This window comes from Bison bison, unplaced genomic scaffold (assembly GCF_000754665.1).
Source record: "Bison bison bison isolate TAMUID 2011002044 unplaced genomic scaffold, Bison_UMD1.0 scf7180017847115, whole genome shotgun sequence".
In the NCBI taxonomy this organism is placed as follows: Eukaryota; Metazoa; Chordata; class Mammalia; order Artiodactyla; family Bovidae; genus Bison; species Bison bison.
In genome coordinates, this window is record NW_011477688.1 from 3,673 (window position 1) to 13,145 (window position 9,473).

A 9,473-nucleotide genomic window follows, 5' to 3' on the forward strand; every position below is an offset into this window, starting at 1 on the left:
TTCCTTTTCCAGGGCATCCTCCCAACCAAGGTATCAAATCCACATCTCTTGCATCTCCTGCATTGGCAGCTGAATTCTTTACCACTGAGACACTTGGGAAACCCAATACAATGCATAATTTTGTCAATCTAGGCTATCTTTCCATGAGTGGTATTATTTCCATATTATGAAATGTGCCCACAGTAAAGGGAATCCACACCAGACACCTGGAAGGCAGAGGGAGAACCACTTACCCAGCATGTCACTGTTTCAGACCAACCTTGACGTGACTGTGTAGACACTCTTGCCTCAGGGGTTACTTATGTTAATTCACCCTCCCAATCAGAACTGCACCTCTTTCTCACAAACACAGCATTTACTGAGGATAACAGGACACACTGCCAGGCTGAAAGGCCCACCCTCAGCCCCTGTGAAAAATCCTTGAGAAACAGGCACTCTGCTCTTCCCTGTGAGAACTCTGACAGGACTGATACATTACCTGGATGAAATCAAGAAATATCAGGGGCAGTAACTCATCCATATGCCCAATGTCTTTGGTGAAACGATTCAAAATTCTTCCTGCAAGAACAGGATATGAGAAATTACTCATTTCCTCAGATAGGAACTTTAAGAGAAACAATTCATGAACAAATAAAAACAATATTTTTGAAAAATATGTATTTCAGGTCTTCCCTGGTGGTACAGTGTCCCCATTATAGGGGACATGTGTTCAATCCCTGGTCCAGGAAGATTCCACATGCTGCAGAGCAACTAAGCCTGTGCGCCACAACTACTGAAGCCCATGTGCCTAGAGCCTGAGCTCTGCAACTGAAAAAGCCACCACAATGAGAAGCCAAGTCACTGCAATGAACAGTAACCCTTGCTTGCTGTAACTAGAGAAAGCCCACATGCAACAACAAAGACCCAATGCAACTAAAAATAAATCTTAAAAAAAATAAAGTATATGTATTAAATATTTAATATATTGGGCTTCCCTAGGGACTCAGTACAGATCTCCATCGTGACTTTCAGAGATATAGCCTTAAAAAAATATTGGTCCTGAGAAATTTATTCAGTGTTTTTCCAGGTGACCTCTATACATTGAGGTTATTAGGTCTCCAATAGACCCAATGGCACCCCACTCCAGTACTCTTGCCTGGAAAATCCCATGGATGGAGGAGCCTGGTAGGCTGCAGTCCATGGGAATATAAAAGAGTAGGACACAATTTAGCAGTAAAACAACAAAGTTAATATATTACAAATTCATATAAAATAAGCCAATGTCAGTGACAAAAAGAAAGACAAAATAGGATGATACCTAAAGAGAAACAAAAATACCACCAAATGGCAATGGGTGGGGAAGTGAAACTGAGCCCTGATTTTTAAAAGAATTGCGGGATCTTGTGGCAGTATCAGGAAGAGTTGGTGGATTTGAGAATGTTCCTTCCCTTTAGAGCCATCCCATCTAAGGCTCACTCCAAGTGTTAAATCAGTAAATAAACAATTGCAAAATACCTAAGTTAATCCTAATTGTCACAACAATTTTGCTTTAATTATCAAGATTAATTTTGCCAAGTGATACTTTCTAAATAAACATAATTATAACCTCTTTGTAATTTTTTTCCCTCCAGATGGCGCACAGCACCTCACATTTTGCGAAATTTTGGATTGTGGCCATTTCTAGGTTGTGAGTTTACTACTGGCTTAATAAGTCACTGTTTTCAGAGGTATACCAGGTATGACAAGCCCAGACTTACGAATAAGCATCTAAGACCACAGGGATGTAGGCAGGAAAACAGAAATATTACTAAATGACTAAGAATCAGTTATCATTGATTTTATTTGCCTTCTCAGAATCCACAATAATAGTATATCCTTAAGGCTGCAATATGGGGATATGGAAATTTCCAGTAAATATCTGGCATAAACTAAAAATGTCACATGTCACATCAGTAAACAAAGGATGCTGTAGCCATCAGGACTCTGCAGCCACCCCTGCAAGGGTGTTGCACCCTGAGGAGACTCAGGATGAAAAAGAACAGGACACTGGCCCCAGACAGGGGAGGTGCAAATCAAAGGAACTGTAACAGGGAGGAGCCAATTTTGACTCCATGCTGGATGTGTTTCTTTGACCACTGCTGGTCATTGCTTTGGTCAGGGAACCCTGCCCTTCTGTCTGGATGTTAAATGAAAATGGCTTTTTTCAGCTTACAGGGAGACAATCTGACTCTCACCACCTGTGAATGGCTGCAGAAAAGAAAAAAAATGAACAAATACCCTCTTATTGTGCAAGATAAATGGCCTTTTGACTTTACTTCCTCGCCTCCTCTCCTCTCTGTTCTATAAAAGAACCAAGTATCCAGATTCCAATAAGATGGTTATTTTGAGACATCAGTCTGCCATCTTCTAAGTCTGCCAAGTTTCCAAATAAAGTCATTTTCCTTTGCATTAACACGTCATCTGTTAAGACTTATCAGCGTTGTGAGGTGAGCAGAGCGAGCTTGAACTTGGTAACAAGTAATACCACTCTACGTGGTTCTCTCTTCATGCCATCACATACCAGAAACAAAGACAATCTATCACAAATTCTACATTTGAAAATAAACACAGGAAAGAATTAAATTTAATATACTACTAAAAAAGTAAAAAACCGATGCCCCTAAACCTTAGGGCCTAACTTTGCTGTACTTATTTGAGCTTCTATTTTCTTGAAGGGATGAAGTTCTGATGATAGACACAGGAGCGGGAGACAAGATACACACTGGTATGCCTGCTGCTCTAGGATTAGTGACCTTAAAGATTTAAACTTTGTTCCAAATCCTTGAATAATAAATCAGCATCTGGAGATGCCTACAGGTCATCAAGAGCCTGGTTAACAGTGGTCACAAGCACTCAGAGGCTGTGATAACATAAATTATAACTGATAACAGTCCCATTTGATGCTCCCAAATTTACAACTGTAGGTTCCCCATTAGCAGGAAAAGTAGAGCTAGTTCACAGCCATAATAGCAACAACTTCCAATCACTTCCTCACTCCAGTTTTGTAATAAGATGAGATTGTGTGGGCCTCTGCAGTTTACCATTCTCCTTACAGTGCTTGGATTAAAGAACATGTGTTGAATAAATGTACACAAGATGCTGCACTAAACAGCCTTATTTAATCCTCACAACAGTCTTGTGAAACAGGAAGGGCAGTGGTTAATCCCATTTCACAGGAGGGGAATTTCCCAGACACCATGTCAACATCCTCACTTAGGTTCATTAGGCACTGATCCTGTGCTAAGTGCTGTGAATACATTAACCTGCTTAATGCCCACAACATCAAGATATTGCTAAGGATGTGAATAGTATCCTCATTTTATAGGTAAGGAAACTGAGACACAGAGAAATTAAATAACTAACATATAAGTATTAAAATAACTATAACTGGCTATTACTATTGGTAACTATCTCCAGGACCGAACTCAGGAAGTTGGCTCCAGAGTCCATACTTATAACCGTTACAACATCCTGCCTGGAGATTTGCCTGCCCAGTAGTATCTACCTATTTTGGCCTTGATTGCGCAGCTAGTTGATGGCCAGGCCAAGGCTACTGCTGTCCTCTCTCCAGTCACATCCTTGCCTCATCAGGCCCTGTCAATCATGACCTGCAAAAGCAAAGCCACCCTGGGCCTCAGCACAAGTCTAACCAACTGAGCAGAGTGGTATGTGTGCTGATGAACTAGCTCTTCATAGAAACCCAGGTCAGGAGGCCACCTTCAGAAGCAAGACAGGTGGAAGGCCTCAGGGTATAGGAACCAACCACTGGAAACCTTCCTAAGTAAGGTTGGGAAACCAACCTAAGTAAGAGTGTTTCTTACTTAATAATGAAGATCCTCCTGCTAGGTACCACAAGACATCTTTAATGTAATCAAAAGTCCATTGTAAAACTAGACAGTTAATTTTATTGAAGAGGATGCTTACATTTCACTGATCTTGTATTGTAATTAATTTTACATTACCATTTAGGTAAAACTCAAAATATGAGTGCATGTCAGAGCTCTGTGGTCCTAGAAATGAATGGGCAATGAAAGAAAGAAACACACAGCTTGTCTTCTGTAGAGACGTTCCTGGAAGATGGTCCTTCCTAGTTAGCTTAACATTATGTAACATAGCCAACGTTTTAACAACTAGTCAAAAACATTTCAACACATTTTCATCATTTGTTGGGTGTTTCATTGGACTCCTAAATCATCCTGCAAAGTAAACATTCATATATTTTTACAGACATGCATAAATTGGAATAAAGGCTTATATGCTCCTATATTCAGATATTCTCTGGTAGGAAAAATTATTTGTGAAGATTTTTGTAGAAAATGAATAAACATACACAGTGATTTTCTTCCAGGCATCTCTTGAATTTTCAAATATGAAAATGTAAATAGGCATGTAATGTGTTAACAAGACATATTCATTAAGAAATTTGGTGTCTGACTTACCTATTGGATTTATATGGAAGAACAATACCTGAGTTCTTAAAATGGTCTCCAACATTATCTTGTGCAAAGTTTGTGAAGAATTAACAAGGATGCAGAATATCAACAGAGACCTTGTGATACCGAAAAGGACAGTAGACACAGTTAACCCTGAAATAAAGAAACATCACTCAGCACAAGATCTCTGTCTGATCCTTAAGCATGCTAAAGCATGGCAGGCAGTTTAGAAAGATACTGTGCATTTTATTCTATAAATAAAATTCATATAGAGATTTACATATATACAGAATTTAAAAAATATATATATATAAAGTAAATTCTGTAAGATTTTAATGCTTTAAAAAGTACATTTAAAAGAAAAATATAAAAATCACTGTTTTCCTCCCACTAAATGGAAACAACATGGGGGAAAATGTGTAAACTGCAGCTTGATTCTAGGCTTGCCTAATTCAATTACAAGTTCTAATAAAACTTATAAGACAGATAATTATACAACTAGAAGATCTTCCTTTCTCCACATTTCAAATCTCATTATTTACAACATGTCCCATAATTTGAAAGAAAGGTATGCTTTGGTAAAAATGAAAGTGTTAGTTGCTCAGTCAAGTCATACTCTTTGCAACACCATGGACTGTAGCCCCCAGGCTCTTCTAAGCATGGAATTTTCCAGACAAGAATACTGGAGTGAGTTGCCATTCCCTTCTCCAATGTTTTGCTACCAGCACATGAATTAACGGGGAAAAGGAGAAATGATCTACCATTTCCTTGCAATTTACAAGGGAACTCTACTTAATTCTCTGTGGTGACTTAATTGGGAAGGAAATCCAAAAAAAGGATATATGTTCAATGGTTCACTTGGCTGTACAACAGAAACTAACACAACATTGGAAAGCAAGTATAATAAAAATTAATAAAAATTAAAAATATTAAAAATAAAGTAGCTACTTCTATGCCCAAGTAGATATAAAGAGCATGAAAATACCATGTTAGGTTGCAAGTGGACAATCTCTTAAATAACTGAACTGCAAGAAACTACAAATTATATTTTGACATGAGATAATCTAAACAAAATAAACTAATCTCTCACTATTTAATAGCACCCCAAAGCATTTATAAATAAATTAATCATTTAAATTTATGTATTATCAATGATATAAATGAGCACTACTATGCATATAAAAATAAAAATAGCCTTCCAAACATCTCTTCAACTCACAATGCTATATTGAACGGAGATAACTTCAGCAATATATATTCCATCAAGTACTTTTTTCCATTTATCTGCCATATCAGTGTTATTTAAATACTGAAAGCTGCTTAAATTCCTGAATTCCACCAACAGGCATTTGCCTTAGCCCACAATCCTATATGAATGTGTAACAGAATCCCTTCCTTCTTCTTTAAGGCCTCATTGTCCACCAATTCAGAAGGTAAACAGCTGGTAGATTCAAACTTCTTATCAAGTGATTAATAAAATAAATACCAAATTTCAATGAGTGGATTTTTACATAACTTACTCTTTGCAGAAAGCTTTCACAAGCATTTCCTGTGAGGATATTTAAATTTTTACTTATTTACAAAAATATATTGGGGTATAGCTGCTTTACAATGCTGTGTTAGTTTCTGCTGTTCAATAAAGTAAATCAGCTATATGTATACATACATCCCTTCCCTCTTGGACCTCCCTTGCCCCCATCCCTCTCCTCTAGGTCATTGCAGAGCACTGAGCTAAGCACCTTGTGCAACATAGCAGCTTCCCACTAGCTATCTGTTTTACACATGGTAGTGTGTATATGTCAATCCTAATCTTTCAATTTATTTCCCTCACCTCCCCATTCCTGCTCTGTGTCCACACATCTATTCTTTACAACTACGACTCTAGTCATCCCCTGCAAATAGGATCATCTGTACCCTTTTTCTAGATTCCATGTTGCTGTTGTTGTTTGTTCAGTTGCCAAGTCGCATCCAACACTTCGTAACCCCATTGACTGCAGCACGCCAGGCTTCTCTGTCCCTCACCATCTCCCAGAGTTTGCCCAAGTTCATGAATTGGTGATGCCATCCAACCAGCTCATCCTCTGTCACCTTCTTGTCCTTCTGCCTTCAACCTTTCCCAGCATCAGGGTCTTTTCCAGTGAGTCAGATGCTTACATCAGGAAGCCAAAGTATTGGAGCTTCAGCTTCAGCATCAGTACTTCCAATGAGTATTTAGGGTTGATTTCCTTTAAGACTGACTGGTTTGATCTCCCTGCTGTCCAAGGGACTCTCAATCTCAAGTCTTCTCTAGCGCCACAGTTCTAAAGCATCAATTCTTCAGTGCTCAGCCTTCTTTATTGTCCAGCTCTCACATCCGTGCATGACTACTGGAAAGGATATAGCCTTGAGTATACAGACCTTTGTTGGCAAAGTGATGTTTCTGCTTTTTAACACACTGTAGAGGTTTGTCATAGCTTTCCCGCCAAGAAGCAATTGTCTTCTAATTCCATGGCTGCAGTCACCATCTGCGGTGATTTTAGATCCTAAGAAGAGGAAATCTGTCACTGACCCCACATTTTCCCCTTCTGTTTGCATGAAGTGATGGGACTAGATGCATGATCTTTTTTTTTTTAATATTCAGTTTTAAGTTGGCTTTTTTACCCTCATTATTCACCCTCATCAAGAGGCTCTTTAGTTCCTTTTTGCTTTCTGACATTAGAGTGCTATCACCCACATATCTGAGGTTGATATCCTCCAGCAATCTTGATTCTAGCTTGTAAGCCATCTACCCCAGCATTTCACAAGATGTGCTCTATGTATAAGTTAAATAAACAGGGTGACAATAAACAACCTTGTTGTACTCCTTTCTCAATCCTGAACCAATCAGCTGTTCCATACAGGTTTCTAACTGTTGCTTCTTGATCTGCATACAGGTTTTTCAGGAGACAAGTAAGATGGTCTGGTATTCCAATCTCTTTAATAGTTTTCCATAGTTTGTTATGATAAACACAGTCAAAGGCTTTAGCTTAGATAGTGAAACAGAGGTAGATGTTGTTCTGGAATTTCCTTGCTTTCTCTATGACTCAGAAAATTAGTAGTTGTCTTCTGCTTTTCCCCAGTAGCTTATTGGACACCTTCTGACCTGGGGGGCTAGTCTTTTGGTGTCATATCTTCTTGCCTTTTTATGCAGTTCATGGGTTCCTTATGGCTAGTACAATGGAGTGGTTTGCCATTCTCTCCTCCAGTCGATTATATTTTGTCAGAACTCTCCACTATGATCCATCCGTCTTAGGTGGCCCTACATGGCATAGCTCATTGTTTCATTGAGTTACACAAGCCCCTTCACCATGATAAGGCAGTGATACGTGAAGAGGCTAGATTCCAAATGTATGCATTAATACAAGTATTTTTTTGTGTGTTTTCTCTTTCTGACTTACTTTACTTTGTGTGACAGACTCTAGGTCCATCCACATCTCACAAATGACCCAATTTCATTCCTTTCTGTGGATAAGTAACATTCCAGTTTACATGTGTGTTAGTCACTCAGTCCTGTCCAATTCTTTGCAACCCAATGGATTGTAGCCTGCCAGGCTCCTCTGTCCATGGAATTCTCCAAGCATGAATACTGGAGTGGGTTGCCACTCCCTTATCCAGGAGCTCCTCCTGACCCAGGGATGAAACTCAAGTCTCCATCTTTGCAGACATATTCTTTACCATTTGAGCTACCCGGAGAGCCCCCCTCCCCCGATCCAGTGTCTATATGTACCATAAATGAGATGAAAAGACACCCCTGAGAATGGGAGAAAATAATTACAAAATAAGTAACTGACCAGGTGTTAATCTCCACAATATACAAACAACTCATGCAGCTTAATATAAAGAAAAAAAAAAAAAAAAACCCAATCAAAAAATGGGCAGAAGACCTATATAGACCTTTCTCCAAAGAAGACATACAGATGGTCAAGAGGGACATGAAAAGATGCTCAATATTGTTATTTGAGAAATGCAGATCAAAACTCTAATAAAGTATTACCTCACACCAGTCAGAATGCTCTCATCAAAAAATATACAAACAATAAATGCTACAGAAGGTGTGGAAAAAGGGAATCTTATTGCACTGTTAGTAGGAATGTAAATTGCTACAGTCACTATGGAGAACAGTATGGAGGTTCCTTAAAAAACTGAAAATAGAACTACCATACAACCCAGAAATCCCACTACTGGGCATATACCCTGAGAAAACCATAATTCAAAAAGACACATGCACCCCAGTGTTCATAGCAACACTATTTACAAAAGCTAGGACATGGAAGCAACCTAAATGTCCATCAACAGATGAATGGATAAAGAAAGCATTTAAAATTTTTGTTAAAGACATCCTTTAAATAGTATGTAATGCTTTACTATATATATTCTAAATATTATTGTGAATAGAGAAATTCATGTTAATAGTGAATATTAGTCTGGCAAGCCAAATTTTGAATTAATCACACAGTTGGGGAGGAGGGAACACTGTAATCTAAGGGTAAGAAAGAGAAGGAATCCTAATTCCAGACACTGGACTTCCCCTGCTTAGCTTCTCAAGTTATTAGTGAAGCCCAAGAGATGAGCAGTGTGGAAAGAGGAGCTTTGCATACCTGGGAGGGAATAATGCTTTTATTTATGACCCATGCAGCCAGAGGATTTCATCCAAGATCAATACAAGTCTGTTTATTCAGAAAGAATTGGAACAACCTGAACCATAGGGTGGAATTCATTTGTAATCCCCTTCCTGATGTTCAAGCTGGTTTTAGAAAAGGCAAAGGAACCAGAGATTAAATTGCCAACATCCGCTGGATCATAGAAAAAGCAAGAGAGTTCCAGAAAAACATCTATTTCTGCTTTATTGACTATGCCAAAGCCTTTGACTGTGTGGATCACAATAAACTGCGGAAAATTCTGAAAGAGATGGGAATACCAGACCACCTGATCTGCCACTTGAGAAATTTGTATGCAGGTCAGGAAGCAACAGTTAGAACTGGACATGGAACAACAGACTGGTTC

At 38.7% G+C, this 9,473-nt stretch overlaps 1 long non-coding RNA gene across 1 annotated transcript in view; it reads right to left on the reverse strand.

Moving 5' to 3' along the window:
• Positions 1–20: 20 nt before the first annotated feature.
• LOC104990102 overlaps positions 21–9,473 on the reverse strand; it is a 12,709-nt gene continuing 3,256 nt past the window's right edge. The window contains exons 4-5 of the long non-coding RNA XR_825463.1: positions 4,458–4,604; positions 21–558 (exon numbers count right to left, since the gene is read on the reverse strand). This is a non-coding gene — a long non-coding RNA (uncharacterized LOC104990102). The remainder of the gene's footprint in view (positions 559–4,457; positions 4,605–9,473) is intronic.